Here is a 21005-nt window from a genome sequence, read left to right on the forward strand (position 1 = left end):
TTTTAATTTTATTATTATCTTTTTTTTTCATTTGCCATTGGTCTGGCATTCTCCAAAGTCCCAAAGGCGCATGCATAAATCATCCCCCTTTCTCTCTTGGGCTTTTTAATCCATCACCAGTTAACGTCCAAGGAGTCTTGGTCATGCTCTGGGGTAGACAGTGAGCTGCGAACTGAAAGGTCAGCAGTTCAAGCTGATCAGTCGCTCCTCGGGAGAAAGAAGAGCATGCATGCTCCCATACAGACCTACAGCCATACAGACCTACAGCCACAGAAGCCTTGTCTAGAGCTGCTATCAATCAGAAGCAGCACAGTGGATTTGGTTTTCTTGGTTTGGCTAGTTTCCTACTGAGCACATTGCCACCCACATCACCATCTAGGTCTAGGAGCAAGGTCTATCTATAGACAAGTGTTTCTCCAGCGCTATGTGACCCAGCGGAGCACCTTGTTCAAAGGCAAATTCTCAGGGGGGTAGTTCGGGGCTGGAAACCCCTGTTCTGCTTTTCTGCTGCCCTAGGGTGATGTCCATGCTTCAGGTCCACAGACCACATCTTGGGTCAGGTGCCTGTAGACTGGGATGTCAATTGCTCCCCATCTGTTCATTACAAATCAATCCCCTTTGCAAGAGTCACCGCCTTAGGAGAACTCAGTCACTGATGAGATTCTAGCCATGCCTCCTTTTCAAGAACGGTCTCTTGGATGGGAATAGCAACTTCCTGTTTCGTGAAGCCAGTCCTGGCTGTCTTCTCATTTCTGTTCCACCCACCCTGTGAGGTAGTACAAGGGGGCACGGTGTCCCCCACCACCCCACCACCCCCCATTGGTAAAAGGAGTCTCCTGGAGCAGAGGACAGAAGGGATGGTTCCACAGCAGGGAAGCACCTTATCGTGTGAATTCATCTGCTAACTGACCAAACCAAACTCACTGCCATCAAGTTGATTCAGACTCATAGCGACTCAGTGGGACAGGATGGAATTGCCCCTGTGGGTTTCCCAGACTAGATCTTTACAGGAGTAGAAAGCCTCATATTTCTTCTGTGGGGCCGCTGGTGGTTTCAAACTGCTGATCTTTTGGTTAACAGCCCGACACAAAGGCGACTAATACTCAGTCAGAGGCACTAGGTACTTGAGTCTGCTTTCCTATACTGGTTTACTTATAATTCTCTTCAATGTATTACTTATATTATTCATCTCTACCTTCTCCACATCTCCTAATCTAGTGCCTGGATGCGCTTGAAATATCTGTTGTATTCTAGAAATATATGCTGAATAGAATTAGATTTAATCCAACGGAATGCTGTTTTATAATACCTTTCATTTCAATTCCTTATTGCCTCCTGGAGTAACTTGAAAAAGAAATACAGCATTTCATACTCGAAATAAGTTTAGGACAAAGCTGTGCCTTGTGAATTTCTGTAGAGAAAATGCTATAAATGGAAATATAGTTAAAAACAGGGCAGCTAAGGTACGGTGCTTATTTGTTTCTCTTTTATACTTTCTTGTAGGAAAAAGATCCCATCTGTGTATTGGTTAGTTCACTTTTTAAATTGCATTCTTAACAATCACAAATATAAATAATAATAAAACTATTTTTTTTATGCAGAGGGGCGTTGTGGCATGGTGGGCTACATATGAGTTGGGCTGCTACTCACAGAGTCAGCAGTTCAAAACCAACAGTACTCCAAGGAGGCTTTCCACCCTTGTCCAGATTGACACATCCTTGGGACAGGCTGTCAAGAGACAGCAGGACATCATGCTCGGTAAGGTAGAAGGACAGCAGATGGATTAACACAGTGACCTAACGACCATTGTGAGGATGGTACAGGACCGGGCAGGTTTTCTTCTCTCGTACCCAGGGTTGCCATGAGTCCGAACCAGCTCAGCAGTACCTAACAACAACAAAAGATCGACACTCAGAAAATCCACAGGGGCAGTTCTACTCTGTCCAATAGGGTCTGTATCAGTCAGAATTGATTCAATCGAAGGATGTATTTTATTTGTTGGACACTGCATTGGGTATACAGTATTTTACACAACCATTTTAAAAGCCTAGAAAGTATGGGTTCCTATCTTGAAACTCCATCAAGCCAATTCTGACCCTAGCGTAAAGAAAAAGGACACAATCTTAAGGACCTGGCCTCCATCACATACTTGGAAATAGAGTTGTCATCGTTTCTCTGATGTTAACCCTTTGCCCTTGTGTGTGAGTCTGGGTAGACTAGAGAAACAACTCCATGGACACACATATAGTGTAAGAAAGAGATTTATATACTTACCTGGCAGGGGAGATACCATGATCACGAAGGTGGTTTTCCCAGGGCGAGGCTCACCCATTGCACTCCGGGTGTGCTGACCCCTGCGATTTCCCCAAATGTGGGAAACTCGACTGCATAATTTGTGGTAGTGGGGGACAAAAAATAAAAAAAAAGAAAGAGATTTATATACGAGAGCAATTGAACATTGAGAAAACATCCCATCCCGGTCCAGATCAAGTCCATAAGTCTGATATTAGCCCATATGTCCAATACCAATCTATAAAGTCCTCTTCAGACTCACAAAACACATGCAATGATACCAAATGTGGAAGATCACAGGCCAGTGGGTAGAAAGGCTGGATCCAGTGGCATTGGAAACCTCTCCGCACTGTCAGGGGTCTCTGCATGGCTTCTCCAGCACCCAGGGCTGCATCAGGCTGGGTCCATGTGTCTTGTCAGCTGCTATGTCTCCCAGGGTGTGAGCAGAGAGTCACCCACCTCCAAGGAGGAAACTGCCAGAATTTCCAGAATCCTTAGGGGAAGGCTATGCCCACACAGACGCCTCATTGGCTATGACCTGATTGACAGGCTAGACTCCACCCCTACAGGCTTAATCCTTAAATTGACAATTAAATAACTACCGCATTTGCCACATTGTCTTTCAAAAAAATTATGCAAAGGTAGTTTAGAAATGAGATTACATTAACAGGAACACTTGGAAATCATCTACAATGCACTCACTCACTGCCGTTGAGTCCATGCTGACTCAGAGCTACCCCCTGCGGGTTTCAGAGGCTGTAACTGTTTACAGGAGTAGAAAGCCCAGTCTTTCTCCCCAAGACCTGCTGGTGGTTTAGAACTGCTGACCACGTGGGTCACAGCCCAACATGTAGCTACTACATCCCAGGGCGCCTCATCTACAATACAAGGGAGCTTCAAAAAGCTCATGGAAAAATGGAATGGGAAGAGCATGGAAGTTGTTCCACCAGCTCTTTGAAGATCCCTGACCTATAGCTTGTTTCCTAACACTAAGGACGCGTTGATCCTCCTCTCCACATCCAGCTACTGTAGACTCAGCTCTCTAGGTTGACGGCAGTGATGGTTCAGGAGCAGGTAAGAGGGCTGGGTCTGACTTCCAGCTAAATGCAGCTCCTGGACAGTCAACACCTGTCTGTCAGTGGAGATTGTTTAGGAGATTAGAGAGTCCCCAAATCTCAAAGATCATGAATAGAGAGCATTTATTAAATCTTTCAGAGGGCCGAGAGCCACTGTACTCAGAATTTAAGTTCTAACTTAAATGATGCTGAGCGGGTTCCAGACTCAGACAAAAAGCTGTATCATCTCCTTCAGAAAAGTAGCCAATGAGAACCTTATGCATCTCACTGTCAGATTCCTTTGCTCGCGGTTCATGGGATCATTGTGAATTCCAGGGCTGTCTCAATAGCAGTCAACAACAAAACAGGAATAGGTTATGAAAGCATAAGCACAAAGCCAGAGGAAAACCATCATTTTTCAAATCCATTGCCATACAGTAGATTCTAATTCATAGCAAGTAGGGCCAAGGAGAATGGTTGGTTCCACGGGCGTTTTGAGACTATCAAGCTTTATGGTCTCAGTCTCATCTTTCTCCTACTGATTGGCTCATAGGTTGGAACTGTCAACCTGCAGGTAGCAGCCTGCTGCTTAAGGCACTGTGACACCAGGGCTCTTTTGACCATAAACAAAAGAAAGCCCCACTGCTATCCAGCCAATTGCCACTGACAGCAACCGTACTGTGCAGACAGAACTGCTCCTTTGGGGTTGTATAGGAGTTGAAAACCTCATCTTTCTTCCATGGGGCACCTGGTGGTTTCAAACTGCTCACCTTCTGATAATCCATTATGTGCCCTGGGCTCCTTCCTTTTACCAAAGGCCACCCAGATTCTGCAGCAAAAGAAAGAACTTCACCTGGAGCTGCTGTTCCCTGTGACTGCCTTCTCCTCTGTGTACATGTTTATTTCGCTCTAGTACATCTTTCTGGCTTTGATTAGGCCAGATCGCATTCCGATTGGCCAAAGGCCACGCAAGACTTGCAGTGAGTATAAAAGGCAGGGATGGAGGCCAGCAGAGAAAGTGACCGAAGTTGTGGCTGTTGTTACGTGTCATCAGTTGTGACACTCAGCAACCCATAGCACAATGGAAAGAAACACTGCCTGGTCCAGACACATGGCCTGCTCCAGCATCAGCCTCTTCATTGTTCTAATGTTTGAGCCCATGGTTGTAGCCACTGTCTCCATCCATCTTGTCCAGGGCCTTCCTCCTGTTTGCTGTCCCTCTACTTTACCAAGCATGATGTCCTTTCCCAGGGACTAGTCACTCCGGACCACGTGTCTAAAGCAGAGTGTCACCAGCTTTGCTTCTACGGAGCTTTTTGGCTGCACCTCTTCCAAGACAGAACTGTTTGTTCTTTGGGGAGTCCACGGTACGTTCAATATCCATGGCAAGCACTATACTTCAAAGGCATCGATTCTTCCTCAGTCTTCCTTCATCGGTGTCCAACTTTTACATGCATAGGAGGTGATTGAGAATACCGTGGCTAGGGTCAGGTGCACCTTAGTCCTGAAAGTAGCATCCTTGCTTCTCAACATTTGAAAAAGACTTTGCATAGCAGATTTACTCAATGAAATATGTCTTTTAATCTCTGGACCGCTGTTTCCATGGGCAGTGGCTGTGGATCCGAGCAAGATAAAACCCCTGACAACTTCCGTCTTTTCTCTGCTTATCATGATGTCACTGATGGACCCAGTTGCGAGGATTTGGGTTTCATTACATTGAGTTGTAATCAGACTGAAAGATGCAAGTCCTACTCACTTTCAGAGAGCAAGATTCTGTCATCTGCATATCACTGGCTATTCATACGTCTTCCTCCTATCCTGACACTGCATTTTTCATCATAGAATGGATGTTATGGTCCAGGCAGAGTCTAATGCCTTTGCATAGTAAACAAACACAAGTAAGTAAAACACAAGTAAACACCTTTCTGGTTTTCCCTGCTTTCAGCCAAGATCCATCTGACATCAGCAAGGAGGCCCCTTGTTCCAGGTCCTCTTCAGGATCAAACCTGTACCTCTGGCAGCTTGCTGCCAATGCACAGCTTGCGACTGCTGTTGGATGATCTTTAGCAAAACTTGACTTGTGTGTGATATCAGTCATACTATTCTATAGTTACAAATAAAAATCTTAACATTTCAGAGTTAATTTCATAAATATCAGCCCATAAATACCCTAGAGGTTCGTGCACTCAATTTACATAGTTGTTGAATGAATTAAACACAGCATCTAAAGTTATCTCTGCAGGGGCGAAATTATAGAAGACCTCTTAGCCACCGCCAATCCTTTGGAAGAAAAGTGTTTCTGGGCCTAGCAGTCCAGCGCCAAGATCAACTGGGGTGCTACGGACCACAAAGACCATGCTTTTATACCTCACTTTGTGAGGAGTGACCCGGATCGTCAAAGGCTGTGAGTAACCAGGTGAGGTACAGCTCTCTCTCCCCATCCCAAGCAAAGAAGAAAGAAGAAAACAAAAAGGACACAGAATTACAGCACATGCAAACCTCAGCTTCCACAACCCTGAAACCTAAAGAACGAAGTGGTGCCCAGCTATGACCTGCTGATCAGTCGGCAGGAAATCCTAAACAAGGCTCTGAATACAGTGGAGAGGGGGGAGGGGGATATGGAACAAAACACAAAATTATAAAAAGACCAGGCTTCTGGTCTGACAGAGACTGGGAGAACAAACCCCCAAGGCTCTGGCCTCTTGTCACTCTTCGCACAGGGAATTGAACTAACCCTGCGGCTCAGCTTTCAGCCAAACGATCGACTGGCCTATAACACCAAGGAGGTCTATACTCCTTACCACACTCAGTCATGCCAGATCGCAAGGGTAGCTCCGAGCAGTCGGCAAGAAGACCACATGGACACAGGGAGGAAGTATGCACAGTGCTGTTACCACCAGGACTGCAATCACCCTCAAGAATCAAAATGTGCATGAATTACTGAAGGATAACCAATTGGCTCTGTAAACTTTCACTCCAATCACAACAAAAAAGTTCAGAAAGTACTAATAAAGTGAGTTTTCCCCTGACTTTCTAAATGGTGAAATGGAAAAGGGTGGGTGGGGGGGGCGGAGGAATCACAAAAACGATGCTCAGGTCTGGGGTAAATCATCCGTAATTCCTGTCCTCAGTGAGTGACTTCCCAAAGTTCTTGGCATCGTTTCAGGCACGACAAGCAGGATAAAGAGCCTGAGGAAGCTCCTTCCGTTAGGCAGCTCATTAGTGTTGAGTTCATATCCGCCTCTGATAAGAAAACAGATGAGGAGCGATGTTGCCTTGCCTTGGGAATGGAGACTATAAGAAACCAAGGCAGGGGCCCCTGGGAACGGCCCTACGTAGCTTCTACTAATCGCAGCTGTCCTGGAGCGGTTTCCAACCCATGACCGCCACACGTGCGACAGTGACCTCCCTTCTTGCTGGGGTCTTTTAGAGGCAGATGGCCAGCCAGGTGGTTTGGATCACCAACCTTTAGATTAGTCGTTGCGTGTAAACCATTTGCGTCGCCCAAGAACCGGCCTTATCCTCCGTGGGGGACATAATGAAGGACACAAAAGTGGTCCTCATTGGACCCCTTTGTCTTCAGCACCTGACACAGGGCTTCATGCCCCACGAGCATATGCCTTGGTTCCACTGAAGGGGCAAAGGAGGGTGGGTAAGGGGAGGGGAGGAGCTGCCTCTTGATCGTAAGAGAAGGCCGGGGCTAGAAGTGGAGCTACGTGTGTGAGCAAAGAGGCAGGGGCAAAAAATAGCTTAGCCTCCAGCCTCTAGAATCCCTTCCTTCACTGGGTGTAAGGTACAGGGGGCAATGAGAGAGAGACAGCTATGGAAGTCGAAGGCACGGAACCTTTCCGGGTCACGTGCCTTTCGGTGACAAAGTCGTGTGGTTGGACACGTTTAAGAAAGAGAGCGAATCCATAGTGATAACCAAACAAAGCTGCTGTGGAAACAGCTTTGTGGCCCCAGTGGGGAAAGTGGGATGGAGTCTTGACCAGGAGGGGAGGAAAGGAGACGGACTACAGGCATGCCAGACAGTGTTGGCGGAGAAGCGAGATGCAGATGGAGAGGGGGCAGGGCTCTACTAACAGGAGAACAAGAACACCAGGTAGTAGGGGGCCTGCCTGACCAACTGGGGGAGCAAACAGCAAAACCAAACGCACTGCCACCGAGCACGACATCCCAATGGACATGGTAGAACTGCCCTGGGGCGTTTCCAGGACGGTAACTCTGCATGGGCGGAAAAAGCCTGGCCTCTCTCTGGAGGAGCCTCCAATAGTTTCAAACTAGGGTCCATGCAGATCGCAGTTCCAGGTGTAACCACCACGCCCCAGGGCTCCTCTTGGACAAGAAAGTAAGGCAAGGGGAGGAGGTGTGGAGGAAATGGAGGAGGCTGACTGCACATTTCTCCTGGAGTGCTTGGCCCAGAAGCAGCAGGGTTTAAAATCCCAGTTAGGACCCCGAGGACTCCCTGCCCTCAATTGCCATTCTAAGTCCCTTTCATTCTGTTTGGACAAGGGAGGCAGCCCTAGTTCAGTAACTCTTTTCTTTTTCTTAACCTTATTGGTCATTCACTGAAGCTGGTGGGGTGGGGTGTGGGGGGGAGCTGAAAAGAGGTTGGCGGAGGGTGAGGGACATTGGTAAACACAGAGCGAAGGCCCTGGGCTGGTTGTCACAGAGCAAGGGGCTGGCTCCAGCCACCGCCTGTGCACCAACACCTGCCCTGTTTCTGGAGGACAACTCTCTGGCCCTCCCGGGTGTCTGGCCCTCACTCCAAGGGCTGCTTTCAAAGCCAGTGAGATGGAGAAACACAAAGAGCAAATGACTGGCATTACCCAGGGACCGTTTTCCCGTGGTTCAAGATCTTCCCGGAAGGACAGTTCTCCCTGCGTAACCTTTAGTTTGTCTTCAGTCCTTACAGAGATTTGGTGTTTTGTGGGGGATGGGCGCCTTACTTGTAAAGTTCCCAAACAGCTGCAGTTGGTCTTTAACATTTCAAAATGATAGCACGCCTTTTCTTGCCCTAACCGTCCTCCCCCATCCCGTCCAGTCCAGTCCCTGCCTGCTTCCTGTGCTCCTGAGATGCTGGGCGGCCCTTGACGCCGCCTGTGACAGGGACAAGAGGCAGCAGATGCCACGCCGGAGGGTCAGAATCTCCGCAGAGACTGTCCTCTCGTTCCTGGGGGCTCCTTCGAATTCTTGAAGGCCCTGGCTCCCTTCCCAAGACCCCCTATCTCACAAAGAATGTGCTTCCCGCACAACCCCCACCCCACCCCAAGTGTCTGTGTGTCTGTCTGTCTGTCTGTCTGTCTCTCTCTCTCCTAGCTCTGTCTCCCTCTCTTCTCCCTGTCTGTCTGTCTCTCTCTCTCTTCACATTTCAAAGCAGCCCCTTGAATGACTGACTATTCAGGGCAGGCAGAATGAGGCCTCTCTCTCGGTTGCAGTCAAAGCCACACGCACTTCTAAAGGGAAGGGGCTGCGGGCGGGTCTAGCCCGGCTTGGGCGGCGGCGGGCGGCCCAGCGCCGCGACCCGCCATCTGTATGCAAATCTCTGCGGCCCCGCGATGGCCGGCCGGGCGGCTGTGCGCTCGGCAATTATCAGTGCACATCGGGCCTTTGTGCCCGCGGCCCGGCTTTGTGGGTGCCCAGGCTGCCCGGCACCTGCACCGCGGAGGTGGCAGATGGCAGGGCTTGGCAGCAGTGTGCAAGCCTGCCTGAACGTGGCCGAGCCGCAAATGGACATCTTGTCTTTCTTCCTGCGGGTGGGGAGCTGCAGAGTGGGGTTAGTGTTGGATTACCATCCGGTCGTGCCGTCGGCAAATATTTATTGAGAGCCTACTACGTGCCCCAATTAGCAGCCATGGGGTGGGGGGAGCCCCAGAAAGGAAGGAAATGATGCTGGTGTCTAGAGAGAAGGGCAGGAAAGGGGCTATTTACATTCAAAGTTACTACCTAACAAGGGGTAAGATTGGTCTCTCTTTGACTGAGGAAGGCCGGGGCTTGGGGGCTCCCAGCGGTCCCACAGATCAGCACCTCTGCGTGGGGTACCAGGGGCACCACTACCCCAGACCCCCCAGACCCTGCTTGCACACGTCTGAAGGGGGTGGGGGTGGGGGCCACAGTCCGCATGTAAAAGTGCAGTTTCTTTGTAGTCAGTCTGCCAGTTGTCGTGCCAGGAGGTGGGCGCCGTTCTGCTGTGCAGTGTCTGGTCCAGCCTTCTTCGTCAGAGCCCAGTGGGCTCCACACGTTCTCAACTGTGTACGGTAAGCACTGGCTCCCCGGGGATGCCCACAGCCAAGGCACTCTACTGTTCACCTAACTGTGCCTTGGAAGAAAGGCCGGGCCCTGGATTTTCCAATCAGCCATTGGAAACCTGGTGAAGCGGAGTTCTGGGCTGACACACTAGGGGCACCGTGAGTCAGTACTAACAACTCCATGGCCACTCGATCGACAGTCTGTGTAATTTGACTGAATTCTCTCAGCTGTTACCATCTCCATTTCACAGAGGACAAAACAGATTCCGAGAGTTGAAGTGGAGACTCGGATCACACAGTGAGGGGAGACTCCATCACACAGTGAGGGGAGACTCGGATCACACAGTGAGGGGAGACTCCAATCACACAGTGAGGGGACACTCCATCACACCGTGAGGGGAGACTCCATCACACAGTGAGGGGAGACTCGGATCACACAGTGAGGGGAGACTCGGATCACTCAGTGAGGGGAGACTCGGATCACACAGTGAGGGGAGACTCCATCACACAGTGAGTGGAGACTTGGATCACACAGTGAGGGGAGACTCCATCACACAGTGAGGGGAGACTCCGATCGTACAGTGAGTAGAGACTCCGGTCATACAGTGATTAGAGACTCGGATCACACAGTGAGTGGGAGGAGAAGCCAGAGGAAAGCCTTGGTGTCCGGGTCGCAGACATACAGCTTGTTCGGAGAGCGGAGCAGAGCTTTCCTTCAGAGCAAACACAGACCCACTGACATCGACCCTACAGGGCAGGGTAGAGCTGCCTCTTAGAGTTTCTAAGACAGTAACTCTTTACAGGAGTAGAATGCCTCATCTTTCTCCTGCAGAGTGGCTGGTGTTTTCGAACTGCTGACCTTGCACTTAGGAGCCCAACACATCACCATGACACCACCAGGGCTCCTTCTTCAATGCTAGGTAGTCACTGCTTCACACGGTTGTTTTAATGCCAGGGTATTTTGAGAGAGCATTCCGACAGGGACTAAAATTATCCTTTTGGAGCCTGTCCTCAACCTCATTTAATCTGACTTTCTAGCCATCTCTTGCTCAAAACCCAAGCCTGGTCCTTACCTCCTCTCTCCTCTCTCCTTGGGTCTTTATCTCCTTGCTAATTGCATTTGCCCTGAGCTTCCACCTGTTGAAGACAAGTGTGCTGTGGAGTCACACCTGCAAAACCTCGACTCTGATTTACAGAATGAGGTGTGGGAAAACATAAATGAAACCCCACTGGGGAGACTGCTACCAGTGCCTGGATTCCCGCCCCCCTAAGAACAATGAGGCGTGTTCCCCGCTGGTTAATGAAGACAGAAAATCAAGGTGAACCCCAGCATCTGAGAGATGAGGCTGACTGTGGGACGCAACGAGAGTCAGGGGTTCATTCGTAAGGCTCAGGATGGGGGTTAGATTAGCAACAACGTGGGGGAAGGACTTAAGCAATGGGCAGGGGAAAGATACCTAGTACATCTATTTCTTTCTTTAAAAAAAATAATTTTATTGGGGGCTCACACAGCTCTTATCACAATCCATACATCCATTGTGTCAAGCACATTTGTACATTTGTTGCCATCATCATTTTTAAAACATTTTCTTTCTACTTGAGCCTTTGGTATCATTTCCTCATATTTTCCCTCCTCGCCCCCCCCACCGCCCCTCCCCCACGAACCCTTGATAATTTATAAATTATTATTTTTCATGTCTTACACTGAGCGACGTCTCCCTTCACACACTTTTCTGTTGTTCATCCCCCTGGGAAGGTGTTCTATGTAGATCATAGTGATCGGTTCTCCCTTTCTCCCCCTACCTTCCCCTCACCCTCCTGGTGTCACTACTCTTATTATTGGTCCTGAGGGGTTTACTTGTCCGGGATTCCCCGTGCTTCCAGCTCTTATCTGTACCAGGTACATTTATTTCTTCATAGTAATACAGACCATTTACACAGTGGAATGACGCAAGCTCAAACTCTCTAGTCTGGTGGCTGGGGTTACAGCTGGAGACTGTGGGCTAGCAGGTAGGAGGTGCAGGTGCCTGAACACAAGACTAAACCTGGGAACGGGGTCCCTGCCACACCAACAGTACCAACTGGCTACAGCTAGCTCCCTGCCCCATGGGCCAAGTTTGAGCCTCTATAGTTATTGAACCTCTCGGTTCTAGAAAGTACTAGATAATCTGCGAAACTGCTATCCTGTGTCCCTCCTAACGGAAGAAGGGTTTACAGCACGTTTGCAGTTCAGTCCAAATTAATACATTTGTGTTGTGCGGAGATGACATCTTAAACGGGGTATAATGCAGGCAAAGGTTAAGAAATTGAAAAGAAACGCAGTGGTGATTAAGAAACAGTGTGTTGCCCATTTCAATAACATATGAAGTTCAAAATTCATGCCTGAGGGTTGAGTTCAACTCCTAATGGCCCCTGAGGAGTAATTTCAAACTGCTGACTTGGCCAATAGCAGCCAAGTGGAATCCACTATCCCACCAGGGATGCTTTTAACATGTAAAGTTGGTCATTGAAAAAAAAAATAGTGTTCTAATCTATCTTAGCTCACTCCAGTGGTAGTGGCTTGGAATGGAGAAAGAGAGAGGCAAGACATGTTGGCAAGGCAAATGGAAGAATTCCTGTCCCATGGAGTTACTATAATTATGAGAGAAATGCATGTCAACGTGCCTGGTGAGGGACTGGAAACTTAATCCCTAGGTATCAGCGAATGGAAGGAAGAGTGGAAGGATAGTTGGACATTTGAATGGATGGTAGATGAATGAATGGAGGGAGGAAGGGAAGACGGGAAGGACAGACGGATAGGTGTTGAGTTCATTCTTCCAGATCCTGTACAAATCTGTACGAGGAGTCCCCCAGGGGTTCCGCTGGCACATTCACATGTGACCTCTTTTGCAATTTCCCCACAAGCAAGATGATTTCCTCGTCTCCTATGCCCCTGCACATCTCAGCGGCTGTATTTTCACTCAACTCTGTCTAGCTTCACCCCACCTCCAACAGTGCTTCTTTTCAGCGGCACGCCCCTTTTCTCAAAAGCAGGCTATTTACTTACAAAGATTTGGAGATTTTAGAAGAGGCATAGAGACTACCGAATACAGAATTTTCAAGATAATTTTATGATCAGTAACCTGGCGCAGATGGCCCTCGCCTTTCAGAAACTGCTCCCTTACCTGAAAACGGATGGCTATGTGAGTCCAAATCGACTCCGGGGCAGTGAGTTTTGCTTGTTATCGCAGTGGAAGGAAGCAGGCACACGGGTTAGTGCCATTTACTCTGGGCGAGGTACAGGAGAGGATGGTTAAGGGAACCATGAGGAGAGTGGTCTTCACTGCCCAGCACAGTGGCCTTGAAAGACATGCCATTCCTTGCCACCTGCCCCCAACATGATGTACAGAGGCCTCCAGGGACCTATGAGCAGCCAGGAGCCCACGCTCACCTGGCTCAGTGCCCACATTCTGTTGTCATTTTTGCCCATACCCTACAGGATGGCAACTCTGTGGAATTGAACATATCCAGTGAAGCACCACCATGCCAGTTGTGATCAAGTTATTTCAAAATCATCAGTCTGAGCCGAGCTGTGCTCTAGTACGTTTTAAATGACTGGTTGGTTGGCTAGTTAGCTGGTTAATTGGTTAGTTAGCTGGTTGGTTGGCTGGTTGGGTGGGTGGTTAGGTGGTTAGTTGGTTGGGTGGTTGGGTTGGTGGGTTGGGTGGTTGGTTGGTTGGCTGGTTGGCTGATTGGCTGGTTGGGTGGTTGGGTAGTTGGGTGGTTGGTTGGTTGGCTGGTTGGCTGATTGGCTGGTTGGGTGGTTGGGTAGTTGGGTGGTTGGTTGGGTGACTGGCTGGCTGGTTGGCTGGTTGGTTGGTTGGTTGGTTGTTTGGTTGGCTGGTTGGCTGGCTGGTTGGTTGGTTTGCAAGTAGATTGGCAGGCCTTTCTTCTGAGATGCCTTTAATAAATTCAAACATCCAACCTGTTAATTAGCACTCAAACACAGTCACTACTTTTGAAACCGCAGGCCCCTTTGGCTCTGCAGAGGGCTCCAACATCCGGAATGTGGAGCACACATCCCGCTCCCGGTCACCAGAGCCTATGTGTCTGTAAAATACACCATCCTTTGAGATTAGGGTCCCCTTCCTTTGTGCAAGTCCCATCTGGAACAGGGCATTTTAGAATGGTGACACAAGGGAGCATCGAGATGAGCATAAGAGAATTCTCTCTTTCTAGAATAACCCCTTGGTTTATTTTGGTGAGACCTTTTGGTTTGGAGTTTGGGTTTTAAACAATGACTTCTTCTGGAAAGGTCCTCGGACTCAGTCTTCAACTAGGTAAGACGATGATCCATGAATACCACCCCCCACCCCCACGTCCCTTCCTGACATCTAGTCTCTTGAAATGCTGGCAGTGATGGGGAGATCCAAAGTACCCAAGCCCCCGACTCCTTTAGTAGAGAATTCTAAGTATCATGAAAGCCTTCCTTGGGCTTGGACCCTGGCACACACGCATTGTACTGACCCCGTACTTCCTGTCCCTCACATTCACCTTCCCAAGACATCTATTGACCCCAGAGATCTTCCCATCTTCCGAATTTCCAGACATCAATGTATCCCCACCTTTGGGCGTCTTGCCCTCCAAACAGTCTTTCCATGTGCAAATGTGTCTTCTTCTCTCATCTAAATGCCGGGCTCCTGAGCTTGGGAAGGTCCTGTACTTTATTCAGCTCTTTTCCTCTCCACCCTTGCAGGACGCCTGCCACACAGGAGACGCTCACTTAATTTTTAAGCGAACTTGGACTGAACGTTCTAATTGGGGTCACACCCTGGGGATACAAGAACAAATGAAGTACTTGCTTGAAAATGTTTGTTTATAGGGTGATTTTTAACATTAAAAGCAGGTGGGGGTGGGGTAGGGGTAGGGGGAACTTGGCAAGATGACATCCCATTCAAACACTTCCAGTTGCTTAGCATGATGATGTAGAGAGGTGCACTCGCCTGCCACCTTGAGTGAGCGGCCTGAAGAGCACAAGCGGGCTTCCAGCAACCATGAGATGACAGGTGGTATGTTGGCAGATGCCTGGCGGGAGAGAGAGAGGCTTGTGTTGACACTTTGTGGACCAGAGCCCCATTTGTCCTTCACAGTCAACCTCAGTTTGTGTCCTTCAGGGGCTCTGATGATGTGTGTCAGGAGAGAAGCCAGGACTGCCTCCTCCATAGAGATCAAGGGATTTTAGGCTTAAATCCATAGGCAAAACGTGGTAGTCAATTGAGAAAAGACTAACACAATCCCACTGAAAAAGGGGACCAGACAAGGATGCCCCTTGTCCCCACTCTTATTTAATACTGTGCTGGAGGTTTTAGCTAACTGCATAAGGCAAAGAAGAGACATCACAGGTATTCGTCTGGGGAAGGAAGAGGTGAAACTATCATTATTTGCAGATGATATGATTTTATATATGGAAAATCTCAAAAGTTCCACAAGGGGAGTACTGGAAGCAATAGAGGAGTTTGGCAGAGTGGCAGGATACAAGATCAACAAACAGAAGTCCGTCAGACTGTTATACACATCGGATAAAACCACAGAAGAGGAGATTAAAAAAGGTGGTACCCTTTACAATAGCCAAATACAAATTGAAATATCTAGGGATACACCTGACTGAAAAAACAAAAGATCTACACAGGGAAAACTATAGAACACTATTAGAAGAAACCAAGAGTGACCTTAACAAATGGAAGAATATGCTCGTGGATTGGAACACTCAATATAGTTAAGATGTCAGTTCTGCCAAAGGTACTCTATAAGTTTAATGCAATCCCGATACAATTACCCTCATCTTTCTTCAACGAAATGGAAAAACTGATTACCAACTTCATACAGTGAGGGAAGAAGCCCAGAATTAGCAGAGAACTCTTCAAGAAGAAGGACACCGTGGAAGGGCTTGCTTTACCTGACTTTGGCACATACTATACAGCCACAGTTGTCAAAACTGCATGGTATTGGTACAATGACAGGTACTCAGACCAATGGAAAAGAACTGAAAACCCAGAAATAAAATCATCAGCATACAGACAACTGATCTTTGATAAGGGCCCCAAAAATATTAAATGGGAAGTAGATGCCCTCTTTAACAAGTGGTGCTGGAAAAAATGGATATTTGCCTGCAGAAAAATGAAGCAAGACCCTCACTCCATGCACAAGAATAAACTCAAGGTGGATCACAGACCTTAAAGTTAAACCCCAAACTATTAGGGCCATCAATGAGGGAATTGGGACCAACTTGAGAACTTTAGCACAGGGAATACATAGGATATCAGAAATAGGGAAGGACACAAACACAGAGGAGGCACAAATTGACAAATGGGATATACTGAAGATAAAACACCTGTGTACATCAAAGGAATTCACCAAGAGAGTAATAAGAGAGTCCCGGACTGAGAAAACATCTTTAGCAATGACACATCAGACAAAGGCCTTATTACTAAAAATCTACACTACTCTGCTAGCTTCCAAAAGGAAAAAAACTAATTGCCCACTTGAGAGGTGGGCAAAGGACTTGAACAGAAGTTTCACAGGGGCAGAAATTCGAATGGCCAACAAACATATCAGAAAATGTTCCTGATCTTTAGTCATAAGAGAAATGTGAATTAAAAAAACAATGAGGTGCCACCTAACACCCTGAAAGGTAGCCCAATTAAAAAATCAGAAAGCAACAAGTGTTGGAGGGGCTGTGGGGAGACAGGAACTCTCATCTGCTGCTGGTAGACTTGTAAGTATGTACGACCACTATGGAAATTGATCTATTGATATCTAAAACAGATGGAAATCGAGTTACCATATGACCCAGCAATCCCCCTACTGGGCATATACCCAGAAGAGGCAAGAAACAAACCAAGGCCAGACATCTGTGCTCCGATGTTCATTGCGGCACAGTTCACAATTGCAAGGAGTTGGAAGCAACCAAATTTCTATCAACTGACGATTGGATTAAAAAAGCTGTGGTATATACATACAATGGAGTACTGCGCATCACTAAAAAGCAGTGATGAACGTATGAAGCACATAGCGGCATGGGAAGAACTGGAAGAAATCATGCTAAGCGAGGTAAGTCAGGCACAAAAGGACAAGTACACTATGATCCTGCTGAGGTAAGCATTAAAAAATGCAAAGGGGGCATAGGGAAAAAGCTACTCTATACAAACATTCTTGGGGTAAGGACTGTGTAGTATGCAGGGATGCACATGGTAGACAACTGGGGAGGAGGTGGGGAAAGGGAAAAAAAGGATGGAAATAAGGAAGAAGTGGGTAGTGGGGGAATGTGGCGCTAACCCACCCAAGGGGAGGGTATTGTGTATATCTCCACAGGGAAAGAGGGACCAGACTTCAACCCAGTGCCTCAAGGTGTGAATGCAACATTCCAGAGTAGAGTAGGGAACCAGTGGAGAGGTCTGGGAGGCTGGCCCCAGTACCAAATACTAAGCGGATGCCTGCCCTTCCCCCCCCAGAAGAATTTATTTCAAAGGACGGCATTGTATCTGCAGCTTCAGGAGAGGGTCATATCTGATCTGAGCACACGGGAGCAGATGAAGGGGGAGGAGGAGAGAGTGGAGCACATCCTGGCCCACCAGGCCCTGAGGACGATGACCCCAATTAGAGCAGCCAGTCCACAGAGAGGACCACGTGGCCACCCCACTATGAGACATGACGCCCCTCACTGACCCATGGCCTGCGGGGGACAGCACCAGAGACATAGTGTGGGAATTGCACCCAACTTGATCCCCCACACCGAGGCAAAGCACTGGGGGAGTGCAGCGGAACAGCAAGGGAATGGAGCGGCAAGGTCCCCAGGGAATGCTGAAGGTGGACTTTGGGGCCAGGGCGTGGTGCCCCAACAGACTGGACTGGAAAACACTCCTAAAGGCCAACAAACGATCCTTAAACTAACTACAAGCTTTTCTTTCTTGTTGTGTTTTGTTTTGTTCTTTGTCAGTGGTTTGTTGTTGCTGTTTTGTTGTATACTGTTGCTTTGTTTTACTCTGTCTTGTTTTTGTGCATGTTATTATCTGTGCAAGTCTGTCTAAATAAGATAGGCTGGATGAACAATCTGGAGGAAAAGCAACGGGACTGACAGTTCCAGGGGGAAAATGGATAGGGGGGGGGGGACGTGTAGGGGATAAGGAAGTGATGTTAACAAACCCAGGGACAAGGGAACAACAAGTGATCCAAATTGGTGGTGAGGTGGGTGTGGCAGGCCTGGTAGGGCATGATCAAGGGTAATGTAATGAAGAGGTATAGCTGAAACCCAGGTGGGGACTGAGCATGATAGTGGGACAGGAGGAATGTCAAGGGAAATAGAGGAAAGAGCTGGGAGGCAAAGGGCATTTATAGAGGTCTAGACAAAGACATGTACATATGCAATACATGAGGATGAGGAAATCGATCTATGTGCCTATATTTATAGGTTTAGTATTAAGGTGGCAGAAGGACATTGGGCCTCTACTCAAGTACTCCCTCAATGCAAGAATACTTTCTTCTATTCAATTGACATTCTATGATACTCACCCTCCCAACACAACTGCTGAAGACAAAGCAGGTGAACAAGCAAATGTAATGAAGAAAGCTGATGGTGCCCGGCTATCAAAAGGTATGGCGTCTGGGGTCTTGAAGGCTTGAGGATAGATAAGCAGCCATCTAGCTCAGAAGCAACAATGCCCACATGGAAGAAAACACCAGCCTGTGTGATCACGTGATTCCAAAGGGATCAGTTATCAGGCATCAAAGAACAAAAAATCATATCATTGGGTGCACACCTCCATGATACGATCGCTGAGGACAAACGGGTACATAAGCAAATGTGGCAAAGAAAGCTGATAGTGCCTGGCTATCAAAAGAGATAGCGTCTGGGGTCTTAAAGGCTTGAAGTTAAACAAGCAGCCGTGTAGCTCAGAAGCAACAAAGCCCACATGGAAGAAGCACACCAGCCTGTGCGATCATGAGGTGTTGGAGGGATCAGGTATCAGGCATCATCAGAACAAAAAATCTTACCATAGTGAATGAGCGGGGGAGTGCAGAGTGGAGACCGAAAGCCCATTTGTAGGCTACTGGACATCCCCTTACAGAAGGGTCTTGGAGAGGAGATGAGACAGTCAGGGTGTGATGTAGCAACGATGAAAAATACAACTTTCTTCTTGTTCCTAAATGCTTCCTCCCCGCTCTCCCACTGTCATGATCCAAATCCTACCTTGCAAGTCTGACTAGACCAGAGGATGTTCACTGGTACAGATGGGAACTGGAAACACAGGGAAGCCAGGGCGGATGATCCCCTCAGGACCAGTGGTATGAGTGGTGATACTGGGAGGGCAGAGGGAGGGTGGGTTGGAAAGTGGGAACCTATTTCAAGGATCTACATGTGACCTCCTCCCTGGGGGACATACAACAGAAAAATGGGGGAAGGGAGACGTGGGACAGAGCAAGATATGACAAAATAATAATTTATAAATTATCAAGGGTTCACGAGGGAGAGGGGAGTGAGGAGGGAGGGGAAAAAAAGGACCTGATGCCAGGGGCTTGGGTGGAAAGCAAATGTTTTGAGAAGGATGAGGGCAACAAATGTACAAATGGGCTTTACACAATTGATGTATGTATGGATTGTGATAGGAGTTGTATGAGCCTCTAAGAAAATGATTTTTTTTAAAGAAAAAAAATCTGTAGGCAAATCACTTAACTTCTTGAGCCTCAGTTTCCTAATGGTAAGCAGTGAAGGAGACGGCTGTCTCCATAGGATTGCTGTGGGGATCTAAAAAGTTAGTGTGCGGCTGGGTAAGAGCTCATCAGACATGCTCAAAAGCACAAGCTGTCATGAGCCACGTTGGGTGCCCCTAGGATCAAGGAAGCATGTGAAATGATTGAAAAGACAGCTGGATTCGCCACGAAGTAGGCGCTATCTGCAGTAGTTACGGCCTGAGGGGCCTGCTGAAGGCCCAGGCGTAAGGCTGGAAGATGGTTCCAGGTGCTAGAAAGCCCTCAAGACTCCCACCTTAGCTTGCTGTCCAGGAAGCACTGGCCTAGCAATATTACATCAAGTCCCCGTGGCTCATCCAGCCTACTGTTCTTCCAAAGTACAGCAGTCGCCTTTGTGTGGCCCTGAGACTGGTTCCTACTGCACACAGCGGCTGTGTTTAGAGCAGTCGTGCAGGCTCCAGGCTCTGGGAATCTAAGAACAAGGAGCCCGGGGCTTCTTTGAAATCCAGCCTCTCTCTGCTTCCCACCGTGGGCCAGGCGGCGCTCCTCAGAGCTTCTAGCCCATCCCTCATCATTTTTCCTTTTCTTCGGAGTGAGTCCAGGGGGCAATATGGCAGAGCAAACACTTCAGAGGCAGGAGCCACGGGTCATATCCCGCCAGAGAGAAAGAAAGAAGGACCACATTGTGCAATGTGATTCCTGGCCAGATGTCATTTTTCTTGAAAAACACAAAGCAGCATGAGATGTATGTGTGTATGTGTGTGTGTGTGTGTGTGTGTGTGTGTGTGTGTGTGAGAGAGAGAGAGAGAGAGAGAGAGAGAGAGAGAGAGAGACAGAGAGACAGAGAGAGAGAGAGACAGAGAGACAGAGAGAGAGAGAGACAGAGAGAGAGAGAGAGGGAGAATGAGGCTGGGCCTCCAAAGACTCAAGTTTAGGGTTGAGATCTGTCGGGAACCAGTGATGACGCCTTGCATCTTCCTGGGCCACATGGATGTGAACTTATCTAATCAATGTCACTCTATAGATGGGTGCCCTTCATAATCTGTCCTGTTGTTCGAGCTGAACTGCTTTCTAGCCTGGTCGTGCCAGCTACGAATATTTCTCAGAAGTTCTTAGAAGAGTTTATCATGCCTACATGAGTTGGAATGGTTGCTTGGGAACCTAAACTGCCGTGTCAACAAACCTTTATTGAAACTGCAATTAATTTTTTTTAAGTTCATTGTATCTGTCACATAGGAAGGGTCGGTTTTCAGAGAAGGGGCTGGGGAAGCCAGCGAACCAACAACACTGAGAGGGAAAACCAGGAAAGGGAAGGAGAAGGAGGAAGGAACCAGAGAATGTGAGCACACCTGCAAACACCTGGTCTTGGATTCAGACTAGTCACCTGTGTGCCTTCCTTTCATCCCCACCGCCCTCCTGAACACATAGGGAGACACGATCTTTAAGGCTAGATAAATCATCGATTTGCCCAAGTTTTAGCAAGTGGTACCACTGAGAGTCAGTCCTCGGTCAGGCTGGACCCAAAGAGTGGGACTTCTCCGGGTGGCTCTCCTGCAGGAATCAGCGTGGCTTTACAGGTCGGAATGACACCTGGGGTGGCACTTCTATGGAGGGAGGAGACTCTTCCAACCTGCAAACCCCTCTCTACTCAGGACGCACCTCAAAGTTCACATGGAGGAACTGA

The 21005-nt window shown here is 48.2% G+C and overlaps 1 pseudogene; it reads left to right on the forward strand.

Moving 5' to 3' along the window:
- Positions 1–2266: 2266 nt before the first annotated feature.
- Positions 2267–2412, forward strand: LOC142455947 (U1 spliceosomal RNA; annotated as a pseudogene).
- The last annotated feature ends 18593 nt before the right edge of the window (positions 2413–21005 follow it).

This window comes from Tenrec ecaudatus, chromosome 8 (assembly GCF_050624435.1).
Source record: "Tenrec ecaudatus isolate mTenEca1 chromosome 8, mTenEca1.hap1, whole genome shotgun sequence".
Taxonomy (NCBI): domain Eukaryota; kingdom Metazoa; phylum Chordata; class Mammalia; order Afrosoricida; family Tenrecidae; genus Tenrec; species Tenrec ecaudatus.